At 39.3% G+C, this 17836-nt stretch overlaps 1 protein-coding gene across 2 annotated transcripts in view; it reads left to right on the top strand.

Annotated features, from left to right (window-relative positions):
• Window positions 1-17836, top strand: part of ANKRD6 (ankyrin repeat domain 6) — a 109716-nt gene that overhangs the window by 47134 nt on the left and 44746 nt on the right. For both annotated transcript variants that reach the window (XM_010707627.3, XM_031552529.1), the window contains exon 2: window positions 17499-17652. The gene's annotated coding sequence lies outside the window, so the exon portion shown is untranslated. The remainder of the gene's footprint in view (window positions 1-17498; window positions 17653-17836) is intronic.

Here is a 17836-nt window from a genome sequence, read left to right as displayed (position 1 = left end):
TTTCATTTTTACCTTTTCTTGCTTGTGTGTGGAAGTTCTTCAGATGAACAGGACTTCTATTATTCTTTAAAATGGGGCTGCCAGATTGCAGATGAAGAAAACTTTAAATCCTGTTGAGAATGATTCACCTCACAGCTGTGGATTTTACACCCTGGGGACATTCTGATTTTGCTGCTATGTGCTAGAGCTGTAGGCAGTCTAACTGCTACCCCTCATTGCTTTATAATAACCCTGTATAATAGTGCCATTACATAGTTTTCTTCCTGTTCTAGTATAAATAAGCTGATCAGATACTTGTTTTTCTTAAATTGTGGAAAAGATATGGGCATTTAAATTCTTTCAGTGCCTTTTTTTTTTTGGCCTGTTATTGACTTATTGTTTTATTATTTATTTATTTATTTTCTTTTCCTATTTTTTTCTTTCAGAAATTCCTTACTGTTATCTTTGGCTAGGACATGTTAGTTATGAATCTATTTGTTGTTTTATGTTACAGCTAAACAAGTAATCAGGCAGTTTTATTAACCATTAAACACCCACGCAACCATCAGAGTTAAAAATGAAAAAGCCTTAGGAACTGAGTATGTGGGAGAGAACAATGCATGACTTCTTTAGTCCACGCAGGTTTTTTTTCTGTGCTCTATTTTTGTATGCATCTAAAGTAATTAGGCTTAACAAACGTCATTACAAACAAGTGTGGAGATTCTTAATTCTATTCTTTCTCCTTCACTGTGGAAAAACTATCCAAGGAGCTATCGAAAGCTTCATCCTTGTGTATACACTAAAGGGAAAAGTTGAGCTGCTATGCAGATAAACAGAGTACAGGAATCACTCATATCTCACTTAAGCTTCTTCAAATACTTTTTTAGGAGTAAAACCTTTGACAACAAAGATCTCAATGTCAAACAGGGCAAACGGGAGTATGGGTTTCCTGATTTACTCTCATGTGTACAAATGACTTAACAAGTCGCTCATGGATCTTCATGGGCTTTTCTTATCTTAAGGAGAACTGACCATTGACTTACTGTAGAAATGCGTGTTCAGAGTATACATAATAGAACCTTGTAAAATAATCTGTGTGCATAAATCCCACAAAGAAAACTTCAAATTACTTTTTTTTTTAGTTTAGTTTTCAAATCTTGACTTTTTTCTTTTTTTCTGGTGTTTTTATCTGAACTGACAACAATATTCTTTCAAATAGGCCTTTTACACACCTTTTCATAAACTCTTTTTACTGAGGTCTGTGGGACAGACCGCAGAGAAAGTTACTTGATTACTTGCAAGAGAGCAAATAAAGCAGAAAATATTTTAGATTTTTTAGGGCTTTTGTTTTGCAAGTATTTCAGAAAAGTAGCTGTTAAGTTGTGTTACCTGTTCTTTGAACCTTTTCCACTTTTTACTCCTGCTACAGATAGGAAGCAATGTGCTGGGCAGGTATGCAGCCAAAAGATAGCAAGTGTGCCTTTAAACAGGTCTACTTGTGATCTAGTCACATCTGTGTCTTTGCTCTGAGATAGATTTCATGTGTGGAGGCTCAATAATTACACTGCAGTGTGACTCAGCTGTGAATCCAAATCCTGTTTTTAAGTCTCAATATCCAAAACAGAAATAGGACTAATCTAATGTGCTGGGACTAATTTAATGCACTGATACAAAGTTATTAAAAGTAGGCATTTTATGTTATCTTTACAGAAGAAAAGCCATAGAATCATAGAATGGCTGGGGTTGGAAAGGACCTTAAAGATCACCCACTTCCAGCCCCCTGCCATGGGCAGGGCTGCCCCACACCAGCCCAGGCTGCCCATGGCCCCATCCAGCCTGGCCTTGAACTCCTCCAGGCATGGGGCACTACAGCTTCTCTGGAGAGTGTGTTCTAGGGCCTCACCACCCTCTGAGTAAAGAATTTTCCCCTAACATCTAATTTAAATCTCCCCTCTTTTAGTTGTAAACCATTCCCTCTTGTCGTGTCACTATTTCACTACTTCTCTCAGAGAGTGGTCGGGCACTGGAATGGCTGCCCAGGGAGGTGGTGGAGTCACCGTCCTGGCAGTGTTCAAAAGGCATCTGGATGATGAGCTGCGAGATATGGTTTAGTGCTTGTGGTAGCAGTGGTAGTGGGAGGACGGTTGGACTGGATGATCTTGTAGATCCTTTCCAACCTCGTGATTCTATGATTCTATGGTTGCTTCCTTAAGGAACTTCTATCTGTCTTCATAAGTTTGTTTTGCAGTCACTGAAGGCACCCATGGTTGGGTGTCACTTGTTTGTCTTCTGGGGTGAAGATATACATATACATATACCAGTATGATTGTGAAGGAGAGAAGTGGAGTATTGTGAATATCAGAGTACACTGTGGAATATGGATGCGGAAGAGAGAGAATCTGCCAGCTTGTTGATTTGAGTGAATTCCTGGACCTGGTGCTCCTAAAACTCCCCATATTTTAGAGACACTAATATAAGTGGCATTTTGCGGGTTAGCCTGTGTGTTGTTAACCCAAAAGAGCTCTGCTGTTTTAATGTGGAGGGCACTTCATTCCCACGGTCATACTGCTCTATAGCCTTTTGTTCCTCTTTGCCTCTCTTTTTCACCCCTTCTGGATGGAGGAGCATAAATCTCTTTGAAATATCCAGCTAAAATGTCAAAGTACTTAATGAAACAGTGACACAGCTAGTTAAATTCATCACAAAGAATTTAAACAAAGAATAAATTAAGCCAGCAAATTTGCAGATGTAAAAATACATTTTCTATTAAGAACGGTAACAGTTGTTTAGTGTTTGTGTATGGTAGTCCCTTTCAGCATATAGTTCTAATATGTGTGCCCAGCAGTGCATGTGCAGTTGGCTCAATTAATGTTCCTTTGGCAACCATAGCTTTGAATTGCCTGACTTTTATGTGCTTAAAATTCTCACCTAATATTTTTGCCTTGTCTTGTGTTTTTCCATCTGAAAGTAGCAAAGATACTGGCAAAAGGGAAGGATGGAAGACACGATGGAGAAATGGTGTAACTACCTTAAATGCATATCTGAATGGATAATTTTTTATTTTTTATTTTTTAATTTGTGTTCTGTGATTGTATCACAAGCCAGTGATCCCGTTCACTTGAAAGAACGTGGCCAATTTTTAAACAGCAGACTTTAGATCCATCAGAAGGAATTCTTAAGTGTGCAATATTATACATAGCTAGTGTTGGGGAAAACTCATAAATTAACTGATCTGAGATCCAGAAAGGATCCTATATTCTGTGATAGAAAAAGTAGAAGCCATTTGCAAATAGAAACAATAATAAGCCTACTGCTGTCTGACTATCAGGAGCTGGAGTGAAATCCAAACCCATCAAAATTAACAGCAAATTCCCAATGACTTAACTGGGTCAAGAATCACACTTATTTTCTACTAAAAGTTTTGCATTTGTGAGATTAAATCTACTCAAAGTGCTGCAAAGTGTTTTTGCTTAATGATGCCAAATGAGGGATAAATGAACAGTGGTTAAAAGGTGCAAGAAATCACACAGCCCACACGTAGCTCAGGGCTATAATTGCAGCTCAGAAGACGGGCTACAGACACCTTCTAGTTCTTTCTTCAAGACTGGAAGCCTTGAAATAGCACAGTCATTCTTTCGTGGATGGCCAGCTCCTTGTAAGATATGGCATTCACACTGCCAAGGCTGAGGTGTGAAACTGCAGGTGGGCTCCCTTTGTAGTCAGAGGAAGGGTCAGAAAGAACCTGCAACACGTGTCCTGTGACAGTATTACCTCAGTTTCTCTTTCTACATTAACTGCAGAAGGAAATTTAAAGTACTTTAAACTAAATCTTGTATAAAGTTTATATAGATATGTGTAAAGTATATCCAGCCAGGTCACTCTTGTGAGGCTTTAACAGAGGCACATGCATATAGTCTTGCACCTCCAATTAGTTTATAGGGAATGATTTGAGAGAATGACTAACATATTATCTGTGAATAGTGTAAGAGAGCAATATAGTGAGTGAGAGGAACAAGAAACCACAGAAAGTTGGCCGAAGGCTCCAGGGTTGTTTCTGCCCTTTCCTCTTGCTCCTGAGTGGGTCAGTAAAAAAGCAGAGCAGTAGGGCTAGGGTTATTATTTATTTATTTATTTTCTGTCATGGAGCAATACCCGTTTGACACGTGCAATTTACTTGGAAAAGCTTAAGAAGCCCTAATAGCAGAGTCCTAACAGAGCTGACAATAATGGCCTCTTCCGTTGGCAGTCTGAACAAAGGGATTAAGAGCTGAGTGAACACAAGAGACCCAATTGCCGGTGCCTTCTAGGAAGGCAGGTAGGTAGGAGCTGCGGCCGTGGCTCTTTGTGCTGCCCTGTTCTTGCTTCAGGGAGGATTTTGCCAGTCCTCTTAAGCTCAACACCCGTGCTGAGGACTAGTTTGATGTTTTTAGCCATATAGCCAAATGCAGGTATCTTGAAAGAAATTCCTTGTATCACGACCTAGTAATACATATTACTGAATACTCTTCAGGTGTTAACCATATGGTACGCTTTATTAAGCCCAGCTAGTTCTACTGTTTTGCACTTTGTAAATCATCTTTTCTTGGCTCAAATTCTTATCTGAGGTGCAAAGGCACAGAATAGCTTTGCAGGATGAGACTGAGTGACAGGCATGTCGTGAGTGCATTGCAGTGAATTTGCAAAAATGCCTGAAAGTAAGAGAGCCTCTGTTGATGCTTTCACATGAAGCACTGATACATTTAGTTAATAACTCAAGAATGATCTGTGGACAGCTAAACAATTTCCTTTCTGAATGCTATACCTTCAGTGTACTACAAAGCGTTTCTCTCGTCCTTCTTTTAGGGCACGTTTGTACAATCAATCCAGTGTTCATTTAAAAACTACATTGCAGCTGCATGTGCTGAATGTTTCCTGTCTGTTTCTGTGGCTGATGTGTAGGAGGCTTTAATTGCCGCTCACCACTCTATAAGATTGGTCTTTTTTTCAAAAAATGTTGCTTGTGTAGCATGACAGACCAAAAAATTCTGAGTAGCTGATTTGCTAAGATTCTGTTGCGTTGATAAATCAGTTATTAAATATAATTAATAATAAAAAAGTGGAAATCCCCTAAGATTAAAAGTCAAAACTAAATAAGAGTTGTGGCAGCAGTATCACTGTTGCCTAAGCTTACCAGTCTTGGCTTAATAAGTCATTGTATTTTTTGACATCACCCAGTACTTTGCCAGATGCACCAGGTGAATGCAGAAGCTTAGATATCTACAATTTGAAGACAGAAGTAGGTTGCTTTGCATCTTATTCACTGAATGTAGGTATATGAATATATTTAATTGAGGGTTCTACTGAGGAACAACTCTGCTCTTGTATAATGTAATAGCTAGTATTTATGCTGCTATATATATATATATATATAGGATGCATAATGAGTACTGGTTTTGGCTAAAAAAGGAGCTCATACAGCTTAATTTGTATGCCTTCTGTATGCATTCAGAGTACAAATGAACTGTGTATGCCAGATGCATACTATGTGACATTGGCAGCAGCAATTCAGAGATGAGGATAGCTTTATAAGTTTTTAAGATTTGCGTTTTCTTACGTTTAAATTCTTGTCCTGGTTTGGTAAATAAAAGTCTTGTTGTCGATCTCCATATATCACAGTAATGGAGCTGTTTTCTAATGAGCAAAGCATGCATCAGAAGCACAAGTTTTTGTAGCTGACATATTCATTCATTGACAATTTGTTCATAAAAGTCCGTTTTCAGAGAAACTGAGGAAGAGAGACTTTATGAAATATTCTTGGAAATGCTTTCAGAAATTGAATTATGTCGTTAGTGAGCTTACAAATACTGCTTATTGTTAACAACTCCTGAATCATTGCCTGATTTAGTGGCTGGCAACCCTTTCTGTGGCAGAGGGGTTGGAACTAGATGATATTTGAGGTCCCTTCCAACCCAAGCCATTCTGTGATTCTATGAAAGCTCCTGTTAAAGCAGAAACAGATATTCTTTTTCTTCTGGAATACAGTATATCAGGATGCATCCATAAATGCATTTAACTTTGCAGTGGAAAGTTGCGTTTAGCCTGACAATTCAGTTTTGCGCAGTCGGTTTAGACTGCAGCCAGCACCAGTACAACGCTGCATGCTTGCAAGGCCCTGGAGACATGGCATAACTGCAGTGATGTGCCCTGCTGTTTGCCTGGGTGTGAATCACAGCTCCTCCTATGCACTCAGCTGTGAACTTGCTTGGGTGGACAAGATAAGGCTCTGTTGTTTCTGGGGAGTCTCTCCTTGCCCTGGGTGTAGAAACAGGTAGATTTCCCCATGCGCTATTAAAGAGTCCAGACCTGGTGCTGGGAAGTGCCCGGTGCTGGCATGGGAGCAGTGGTTTGCACCAGTAGAAGGGGATCACTGACACAAGCATGCAGACAGAAATTATTATCATTTTTGTGTTGTTATTGTTACTGTTATATTTTAGAATCATAGAATGCCTTGGATTGGAAGAAATCTTAAAGATCATCTAATTCCCAGCCCCCTGCCATGGGCAGAATTGCCAGCCACCACATCATTCTGTCCAGGATCCCATGCAATCTGGCCGTGTATGCCTCCAGGGATGGGGCATCCACAGAAGTAATTTTAAGTAGTAAATTAAAAAAAGTGTTGTTCTGTTCCAGAAGTACTCTTTTCTGGTTTAATACCAAAAAAAACCAAAAAACAAAACAAAAAACCAATGTAGTGAAACTTCTTCAAGAAAGGCTTGCAAGACTAAGACAAAAGAAAGTGGGCTATAATCGCGTTATCCCTCCCTGCTCAAGATAGTTAGAAATACCTCCTCCTAAATGGATGGGCATTTTTCAAGTGTGGGAACTAACCGTATCTTTCTTATGTGCACTGAGCAAATCTGACAGCTTATAGGGATGCAGTAATTTATTATAAATATTTACTTCAGTGTTGCCTGGGTTGTTTTCAGGAGGCGAAAGCAGGGATTGGTAGACTGAGATAATATCTCTGCTACGAATTTTGAGAGATATCCCAGTCTTTTGTTTTAAGCAATGAACACAGGGAAAAATGGGAAGCTTCCAAAGAGTTACTCTAATACGGCAGTCTGACAATTGATTATTTCACCTTTTAGCTCTCATTCTGTTGGGTAAATCCTGTAGCGTGAAATGTTCAGGTTTACCAGAAGGCCTTAAGTCAGGGAATATGTAAGTTAAAAACTGGAATTTCTTAACAACTTGTGAAGGAGGCAGCGCATATGTCATAATAACATAACTTGCGCAGTTGATCCCTTGGGGCTATATTTGCTTCTTTATTATATACCAAGCATCCTTCTGGTAATTTAAGGACATTAAAGGATGTGTGATTTTTTGCTAAAGCGTAATCTTTCTCTTCTCTCTGTCATCTCTCTGACATTCTTGCAGAGTGCTCCTCAGCTGGCTTTGTGCTGATGCTAAACTCAGTGCTTGGTTTCGTGTCACTGTGGAGCTGCCCGGATTTGTTCTCAGACATGCCATAAGTTCTGTTGGTTTGGAGGTGACATAAAAACAGCAAACAAGGGGAAAAGCAATGGAGCAGTAGAAAAAGGGCAGAAAGGGAAAATATTTCAGGAAGAATTTCTGGGTATATTGGGTGAAGGCAGGAAAAGATGAGGCTGAATCAGTAGCACCCTGTAAATACTCTCCATCTTTTTATTTCAGGCCAGTTATGATTTTTCCAAAATACACTGACAGCTTGATTTGGACTTACTTTTGCAGGAAAGTATGTTTTGATACTAAATGTGAAAAATAGAAAGGGTCACTGATGGAATGTTTTTTTCAACACAGAGCTAAGATTCTGTACCTAAATAAAAAATATTCCAATTTTTTTTCCATATATGCTCTTTCTGATATTTTTTTCTGCCATTTTCATGCATCTTTGGTTTTCAAACTGCCTTTCTTGGACTGTGAAAGTGAGGAACTGGTGTTTTGCTGTCTGGAGGCACACAGGTTCCCACCAGGTTCCCATAAATGATCCCAAAGTAAATGCATTTACACCAGTAGTTTGCAGCAACCTCTTGTAGATGCACTGTAAACTAACTGTACATTTCAGAAGTATTTAGCATGTGTAAATGAATTATAAAAGAGGAAAATGTCCTGTTTGATCCACTAAATTGAACTCAGGCTTCACAGAAAGTGCTGATCTGCATCTCCACGAAGAAAGGGAGACTGAGAAGCTTAGTGGCTGTAGCACAAAGAAAGGAAGCAAAGTATGGTATTAGCAAGCTGATTAAGGGCAGATGACTGACAGGATATGGGTTTTGAGATGGAGGCTTGAAAAGATAGAAGCAGAACAGAGCATAGAAAAGGAACAGCTCAGTGTCACTTAAAAATGGCAAGTGATATCCTTTCCTGTTCAGGCTTTTTTCATGTTTTTAATTACTTTTTAATATTTTCTTTTATTCTTAGTTCCTCACTTTGTAATCTGAGAGAAAAACGGGGTATGCTATGGCTGCCTTTTCACATTTCTTATAAAATTAATGCTGAAAACTGCCTCGCATACAACTATCTAACTATATGTATTTAAATGTAAAATAATGATTTTACAGTAAGAGATCTAGTCTTATCATCACTGTCCCCAAATTCTGTTGCAGGGGAACATGAAGTGCGAGTAAAAAGCAATTCAACTCATGCACTCCCAATTGAAATTCATAAGCGTGGAAAATCGAGACTGAATCTGATTTCTCCTCTGTAGAATTCTGCTTTCTGGCAGCCTGCAAGGATGAAAACCAGCAAGCAGTTACAAATTTCAGAAAAGAAATGGTTCAAAGAAATGGATTTTGAAATGAAATGTCTATTGAAGAAAAGCAATTTTTCTCATGCTGTTGTTCACTTTCTGCATTCTGGAGGACTACAGTGTTATTCTGCCATCTTTCAGCCACTGCATTTATGATAATAGTTATGGCAGGGCTGTTTTGCTCAAGCTTCCAGTTTTGGATTCCTGATTGGTCACAGCTGGTCACAACTGCAGTTTTGCTATGGACTGAGGAAACTTGAAAACACTGATTTGTCCAAATGGAACCCCACCTGAATTTTGAAGTGCTCACTTTTCATTCGATGAACGATGTGGCAAGCAGTATTACATGAGTAATGTCTGTCCTTCAGCAGTCTCCTGTATGTGCAAGTGATGGGAAGAATTACTCACTGTTGCCCATCATTTCATTTCAAATGTTGAGCAACAGGTGTAGTATGGCAGATTTCCCTTTTTTAAATTAAAAAAAAAAGAAGACAACAAGCAAGGATATCTGACCATTTGTGCCTTTTTAGTCTCATTGCAATGTCTTAGCTTCATGTATATGCATGTATGTGTTCAAGCAAATCTGTGGCTGCTAGGTGATGCTGGGCTGCTTCAGCCTCACCTCCACAGTAACCTTCCTGAAGCCCAAGGTTAGTGGCAGAGAGAGGTGCCAAGACTGTCAGCATTAAGAAGTTATTTGCTAAGCAAGGAGCATACTAATTGCTAATGAGCTGACGCTTTGCTCATCCATGGGAAAGGTATTACCAGTCCCTAGCAGTACTAGTGCCAGTATTTTTGTCAGACTTATCTAACAGTAAAGGACATGTGTCCGAATTATTGGCAGTGACTTGAAATCCAGAAATTCTCCAAGCAAGCCAATGAAGTGCTTAAAGAAACAGACAAAAAAGATAACTGCCCATGTAGGAATCAGGTCCAAAGGTGATCTATAGATTCTGTGTTTAAACTATCCCACAGAATACACTGATATACTATATTGCCAACTAGGTTTTTTAGTTTTGTGTACCATGTAAGCTTCTGTCGTAGCTGATAATGTTGGAGGACCATATCATGCAGGAAGGGGCTTGCATCTTATTAGTGTCATAGTTATTCCCTTTTAATCAATTTAATACATTGTTCAGTACTTAATACTGAAGTGCTGAAAAGATAGATATTTTCTTCAAAAAATAGAGTTGAGCTTATTTTAATGTGCAGCAGCGTCCTGAAAACTGTGCAAGTTTACCATCCTTTTTATCCTGTGGAGCTGATGTGTTTCAGTTGTTAGAATCATACTTTACTGTCAGGAAGGAAGAAAAATCCCAACGACAAGGTGCTTTAGGAACTGCTTAGAAGAGTACAGCTCTAGCAAATCTATCTGTGGAGATGCCACTGTAAGACAAACTTCATTCTCAATAAAGGCTGTAGTGGTAGAATAAAGGAGAGAAATGTGCCCTTTGCATTCCAGATGTTTTTGCTGTTCTGAAAGCTGTTAGAAAAACTTGCTTTGTTTTTGAATTGAACAAGTCTAAAATGGACTCACTGAGACCTGTTATATTCTCTGGACCACGTTCACTGAACCAAAGTTCAGGCTGCAGTAGTCTTTAACAAATAATGTGTAAGTTACCTGCATTTTGTGACATTTTCATAAATTGTAGTCTGTATTCCAGCTACCAGTTGCCAGATGAATATTTGTGAAGATGTGAAGTTACTTTGGTTAGTCAGGGGACAGTATAGAATTTCCAGAAATTATAGATAAGAAAATAAGATACCCAAGTAAACTCATTCTAGCTGTGTTTCTGATGAACCTGGTGAGGTAAATAGAATCTTAGAGCTAATCAAAGTTAAATTGAATTAGGCTTAATTAGATTTTCAAAACTAATGTTTCTGTTGGTCTTGTTTGTTTTTTTTAAGGGAACTGCTGTTCTTCCAGTTACCAGTTCCAATTAGTTGGAACAACCTGCAACCTGTTTTCCTTTTACAGCCTCTGAGGCATTTTAGGAACCTCTTCTCAGGGTATGCCATTTACACCAGAATAGCAGGAGTGTGTAGCCACATCCAAGAAGAAATAACAAAAAAATGGAAATGAACTGTAGTGTTTTCTGATGGTGTTCAAACTCTAGAGGTACCAAATAGAGAAATCTACTTCATTTGAAATGTCTATGTAGTGTTACAGAAAGTTATGCTATGAAGGTATTTTGACCACTTTTATGGAAACAGTTGTTGTCAGCATGTCTTTGCTCATGGAAAAGGTATAAATTACATAAATTCAGTAACAGTGTGAGCCTGTATAATCGTAGTTACTTTGTCTGTGGTGTGGCGTATCTTAATACAAGAGCACTGACCTTGTAAAATACCATGTCTTAAAATCGTCAAAAATTGTAGGAACTTGAAGTAAAAAAGAAATTTTGATTTAAAAAAAAAAAAAGATAAAGAAGAAATACATAGATATTAGAATGTTAATTGGATTTGGCTCCTTTTAAAAATGAAACTGTATTTGAATTTAAGAGGCAGAGTAGGTGTATTACATTTTCTATCACTGTTTAATTTTGTGTGGATAATACATGTCTAAGGTAAGGTGGCTTTATTTGCTCATTACATGTTGGTTGGAAGGGACCTCAAGAGGCCATCTAGTCCAGTCTCTTGCTTGAAGGAAATCTATTGCTGCACCAGTTCAGGCCAGCCCTGGCTTTGTCCAGCTGGGCCTTGGATGTTTCCAGGGAAGATTCTGCCATGTCTTTTTGTCACCTGTTTGAGCAATACACTACCTTCCTAATGTCCACTGTGAATCTCCCAAACTTCAACTTGCCCTTTTGTCCCTTGTTAAATCATCTTTCTCTACTTAAAAATGTTTGGCTGTGCTTGGTATGTGCAGAGATCTGACAGAAGACATTACTTATGAAGACTGAAGGTGAAAAAAAAACAAAACAGGTTGAATGCCTTAGGCTGCTAGTATTTGGCTAGAACGTTGAACTCAGTAGGTTGTTTTCTCCATTCATGAATGAACTAACTTTTTCTGCGCCCTTCCTTTTCCTATTAATGTACACTACTGCAATTTTGAGAGGAGCAGCAGTCCAGGAAGGCATATGAGCAGAATTGTTCAGTATAGAAATCGCTATTTTCTAAATTGGGTACTAAAATCAGATACCTGAGTTTAATTCTGTGGCTTGAACACTTAGATTTATATTCTAATTTGCTAAGTATCAGCATAGTTCCTGTTAAGCTAAAATATGTAGCCCTAAAGACATGGCCTGTACTATAAAGTAGCTGGAGTAAATGGAAAGCAACAAATCTTTTTACATGACTTGTGAAAACAGCCCATGCTTTGTTTCCATCACTTAGTCTAATGACAATAAGTTAATCCACAGATACTTGGAGTTTGTCAAAGAAACTAAAACATGATTTAAATCTTGAAACAAGGTATGAACAGGAATGTAACAGCCAACACTTGTATTATTTGCAAGAGTTTTTTAGAACTGTGATGAGTTAGTGATTACTTAAATTATACAGCAAAGGATAAAAGGATCTTGTTAATCTTTTTATGCATCCTCTGAATTAAGTAACGCTCTAGGTTCACTGTTAACTCCATTTTGTTTTGTTAACAGTTTGTTTGGGTGGAACACACTAGAAAAAGATATCTAGATTTATGCTGTAAGGAGAAAAAGGCTGGCTTGGACAGCTTTTATTAAATTGTAGTCTCAATTAGGATCAGTGTGGTATTTGGATTAAAAACCAAGGTCAAATTCCCAAGTCTTGTTTTGTTTAGTTCGGCTGAGCTTATTTTTCCTCAGATGTGCTGAGGGTCATTGCAGTGCAGGGCCACGCATCCAGCAGCACGTCTGGGGTAACGAAAGAACGTGTGAGATCAAATGTTTGGGTTTCACCTTGTCAAGCCTTGTAGATGGGATGTGAAACCCACAGCTCTTGGTTCCCTTTTTGAGTTCTTTCTTGGAGAGGCCATGGTACACTGTCAATAGCAGAAGCAGCACCAGGCAAGGCCCTCCCTGCTGGGAGCGTGCTGCCAAGCGTGGCCCAGGACACAAGTCTCGCTCCTCAGGCAAGATGGCCATGTGCAGCCTCTCAAACACAGCACCTTCTGGCATGTGCTTTGGAGGAAGAGCTGGAGCAAGCAAGGCGGAGCCCAGCAAGCACACATATTGCTGCTTTACTTGGGTTAGGACAGTCCTGCATGTCAGTGCAGCAGCCTTTCTTTTTACACTAGGCATCTGCAATGTAAGTGTGGTTCCATGGCTGTGGTTCTTTTGCTATTGCCTGTTTAGTTATCAGCAGCTTTTTTTTTTTCTTCTTTTGTACTTATTTACATGCTCACTAGAGTCAGATTACATGCTCTGACTTTCTTACAGAAATAACAGCTGAAGAAATATGAGCAAGGATTTTAAAGCATAGCATCTAAACTCCAAAGGGTATTTTAACGAGCTATGAGATCTTCACTCTGCCTTAAAGAAAAGAACTCGTAGAACAGTGAGTTCGTTTTAACTGTGGATAAAGAAGCAAATAATGAGTTTGTGTAAAAAAAAAATTAGAAGAAGAAGCAGGAATAAGATGATAAAAAATCTTGCTGGTACCCACATTACTAGTGAAACAGACCTGAGGTGCAGGCCAGCTGTATGGTTAGAGAGGTAGGCACTGGCTTCTTTAGCCATGGTCCTACCTTGTAATTTATTTTGGGTTTTTTGTGTGTTACATGGAGATTTGGATTGCTTGGGTAAAAGGAATTTTGAGCACATCTAGTTGTCTGACAAGTATAATATATTTCTCCTGCTTGCATTTAAGTACATGTACATATTACTTCAAATAATGATGTTTTTAACATGTGCCCCATTGAGTTTTTTTTTTTTGTCTGTGAGTTGTTTTCTCTCCCATCTGTTAAAAAACATTAGTAAGAAATCTTCTTAAATCATAAATAGCATTTGTAAGTGGAGAATAACTATACTAATCATATATTAATTCTGCTTCTGTTTGAACTTTACGATAACTGAAAGATTTTCTTACAGAAATTACTGTTGCCATTTCCCATTTTCCATCCAATTTCTCATGACAGACAAATGAAAAAGCCATTATTATGTAGTCAACAAAAGAGTAGAAAAAGGTCAAGACAAAGACATAAATAATAGTTTTCTGATGTCTTTCTGTATTACCAGGTTTTTGTACGTAAACACATCTAATCTGAATGCATAGAGGAAAAGATAGGCAAGTGGCTGAATTATGTGGGGATGTCAATTAGTTGTAATTGGGGATGGCAAGGTCTTACAATAGCATTTTCTAATTGAAGTCACATAACTGGCATTTCAGCAATGATTTCTGCTTCAAAGATCAAGAGAGATTATTTATTCTTAGAACTTTCCTGTCTGCAGCTCTCAGAAGTTCAAGCAGGCCAAGTGACTTCCATCACTTGCAAACACTGCTGAGAAGAGCTGTGAAACTGCGCTGGGACCCAAGGGATCATTTCCCTCTGTGCAGCCACCATCTCTGAGGTAGACTGTTTGGGTGTTTGGGCACGTCTCTAACTGTAAGGGAAGGAGGTAACCACTGCTCCAGTTTGTTTAACACAAAAATTCATTTGAAAATGCATCATTCTTTCAAAACAAAACAACAACAAAACCCCATGCTACACAGACAGTGACATTTGTATAATATGAATGTGAGTTTTCTGAAGGATGTGCTTGTTGTTGGGGTCCATACACTGCTTTGCAGCCTTTCTTTCTCCTGTATGTAAGGACAATGTGGTGTGACTAATCCAGAAATCCATCTCCCATTAGTGGCGTAAAGCAGATATGTAGTGAAGTGTGCAAGAACAGGGCAAGCGTGGAGAAATCTTATAGCTCATACTTTCTTTTTTTCTTTCATAATGTTTATATGGGTAACTCACTTTACTACAGTCACTTAAAGAAATAAACTATCAAAGATTTCCATTCTTCTTCCTATATGACTCTCCCTTCAGGTTACATGCAGATGCTTTTATGCAGCCCAACAGAAACAGTGACTCAGTGTTGATAACAAGCTGTTGTTTGGTACTTGACATGTGAGCACTGGCTTAGTCCTTCATAACCCCTGATGGGCAGCCAAGTCGTTGGGGTCTTGCTTTTCAGACTCACATAGCCAAAGAAAGGATGCAAATGGTTTATCCTGTCAACAGTAGAAGAGCTTGAATTGTGTCAGATTCTAGGCCATGTTTAGCAGCCCTGTGGTCCAGAACTGGTTGTTCTCCACAATCTGAAATGATTATCATCTAATTCAGTAGGAGCTGGTCATTTAAGCTTTCCACAAGAAAGTGACCACCCACAATTGAATGTACTTCTTCACTGCTTGCAAATAAGCACTTAAGTCTTTAGTCATCTTTATCTTTTTTAGGGTATAATGGGAATAATGGGTATATATTCTTACCATTCTGGTAAAAATAGAAGACTGTTTCTGTGGCTTTGAGAGCCATCCAAATTTTGTCCAGCTCCTTGCAAGTCTATTTGTGCAACTGAGGACACAATCAAATTCTAACACCACTCAGTAAAACATGGAAACTACTTTGTGTGAGCTTCCATGAAAAAAATATCTGGAAGTGTAAGCTGACTATACTGCTGCTGTGGATGTATGGGGAAAGAAAAGCTTAATTTGTAAGGAGGCTTTTTTCCCCAAAAACGTGTTGTGTCTGTTGCCAGTCCTTGCTATGTCAGCGTCCAGCTTCAGCTTTCCATATAGAAAGTAAACTGTTGAGAAGAGGCCGGGGAGCAGCCCCTTGGTGCTCGTCAGGGCTTGTATATGCTCTCAAAATGAAGTATGGTGTGGGTGAGTGCACTTTTGCAGTTTATCTGATAAACAAGCAGTATTCCTGAGGGAGCTGCAGGTACTTCTGAATCACTGTTTCTTACCACAACAGAAGTGATTTTTATGCAGGTCTGCCATCTTTTCCCTTGCTGTTTTCTTAAAGAAGAGATATTGAGGGGAACTTGTGTTAAATTCAGTGACACCTTGAAATAGCTGTCTATAGCTACAGTACCAGACCTCCACACACTGAGTTGATTAAGCTGCTGGCTGCACTGTTTATTTCCCCTAAAAAAAAAAGGAGTGAGACTAAAAGGACCCGAGGGAATGGTTTTAAGGTAAAAGATGGGAAATTTAGATTGGATGTTAGGAAAAAATTCTTTATTCAGAGGGTGGTGAGGCACTGGCACAGCTCCCAGCAAAGCTGTGGATTCTCCATCCCTGGAGGTGTTCAAGGCCAGGTTGGATGAGGCCCTGGGCAGCTGGAGCTGGTGAGCTGCACACTGCCCATGGCAGGTGGTCAAAGTGGGCTTTGAGGTCTCTTTCAAACCAAGCCGTGCTATGATTTTATGATTCTGTGGATCAGCTGTACTGATGAGCTACCGGGTGACTTTAAACTTTATTCTTTGAACTCACATCAGTATATGTAGGGTGAGGGCTGTCCTTTCAACATGATGGTCACTTCTGTTCAGGAGTGACAGATGGGAGGAAGAGGTGAAATTCTTTTTTCTTATCCTTGGATCACTGCCGACCCATGGGCAGCATAAGGCTGTAGTTGGATGAACACTTCAAGCAGTAATTAAAAGAGGCCATGGCAATTTTACTGAGCCCCACCTAGTAATTCTCACATTTGTGCTGTCTTCTCCAGTTGTTTGCACAGCTTGGGGAGACTCAGCTCAGGGAATCTGATGAGCTTTAAAGTCTTAACAGTTTAATTACTTTACCAGGTGATTTTCCAAGCATGACCTCTTTCCCTACCCAGGTTGCCATACATTCAGATAAATGTACGTGCCTGCACTGGGAAAAAAGTGCAGGTCTGAGAGCAAACAAAGTAAGAGAGGAGGATGCTGCTCTGGCATCAGCATTAGCCAAAGCATTCAGGAGACTGCACCAGAGATAGGATTGTTTGGGTTTTTTTGGTCCTAACACATGGGATAGTTCATCCGTATGGGTCAGTTTGTCTATGAGGGGGGCTGGCCTGGTGATGTGGGCTGCCCTGATACCCAGGAGCTGCTTGCTCCAGTGCATGAAGTAGTGGAAATAACTTCAGTACCAATGCATACATGATAAATTATGATGCCGGGAATGTAGAGAGCTGCTTCTTTGACAGGACAGGCCTGTGAATTTTCTCATCTATTCTTTCTCCAAGCAGCACACAAATATTACAGTGGTAATCTCTCTGGAGGCTAGACTTCCAGAAGGAAGAAATAATAAATATGGCAACAGAGAAACTTGAAAAAGTAGCAGGAAAAGGGAGCAGGTGCAAGTATTTGTGGAAAGAGAACAAGAGAAGGATCATGGGCTGAAAATGAAAGCCTAAGTGAGTATCCCTAATGAGTTCCTATAGCCAGTGAAAAGTCTATTTGCTCACATCCTCAAATGGAAGATATGAACTGAGATGACAGTACAGTGTCACAGAGAATGGTAAGAGAGAGAAGCAGAACGAGTCCTTTCCCTGATTTCATTTGGCATATGACTTCTGGGAAGTTACCAAGGCCTTTGTCTGATTTTCCTTGCTCGTGTAATCATGCAATTCTCGTTGATGGCATCAGTATCAGTCAGCACACCCCAAACCATCAAGCCATGCTTTAAACTTGTTTTGTTTGTAGCGGGAAGTGCCAGTGAAAACTTCAGGAGGAAATAACTCGTTTTGGCCAGGTGTATTTAGGCAGTTCTATGTTGCAGAGGGCACTGGTGTTAAATTTCTTTACTCCACAGTGTGATTTGACGTTCTATTTATTATGTGTTTCTACTTTTGCAGAAGCAGTGTACCATACTGTGGTAAAGGCACACTGGTGCTGTCAGCGCTGGAAAAGACCGAACTTGCCATCTCCGTTAAACCTCACCAGAGGCTGCCCAGCAAGTCACAGCTGTAAGATGTTCATCAGAAAAAACTAAACAATAGATCCTTGAGAGTGAGTAACAAACAAATCTTACCTTTTTTTTTTTTTTTTTTGTCTACAACGCTTTGAAAATAGGTTTGTGCAGAGATGTGTTTGGAAATGCACAAAAATTCCTGAGTAAATAACCAAGTGAGAAGAGCTCGGTTTTAAATGAGGAGCCAAGATACTGTCATGCTGCAGTGTGCTTTGAAGTATG

The sequence above is a fragment of the Meleagris gallopavo genome, chromosome 2, assembly GCF_000146605.3.
Source record: "Meleagris gallopavo isolate NT-WF06-2002-E0010 breed Aviagen turkey brand Nicholas breeding stock chromosome 2, Turkey_5.1, whole genome shotgun sequence".
NCBI classification, from domain to species: Eukaryota; Metazoa; Chordata; class Aves; order Galliformes; family Phasianidae; genus Meleagris; species Meleagris gallopavo.
The sequence above is the reverse complement of the archived record's forward strand: the minus strand, read 5'-3'. Positions and strand labels throughout refer to the sequence as shown.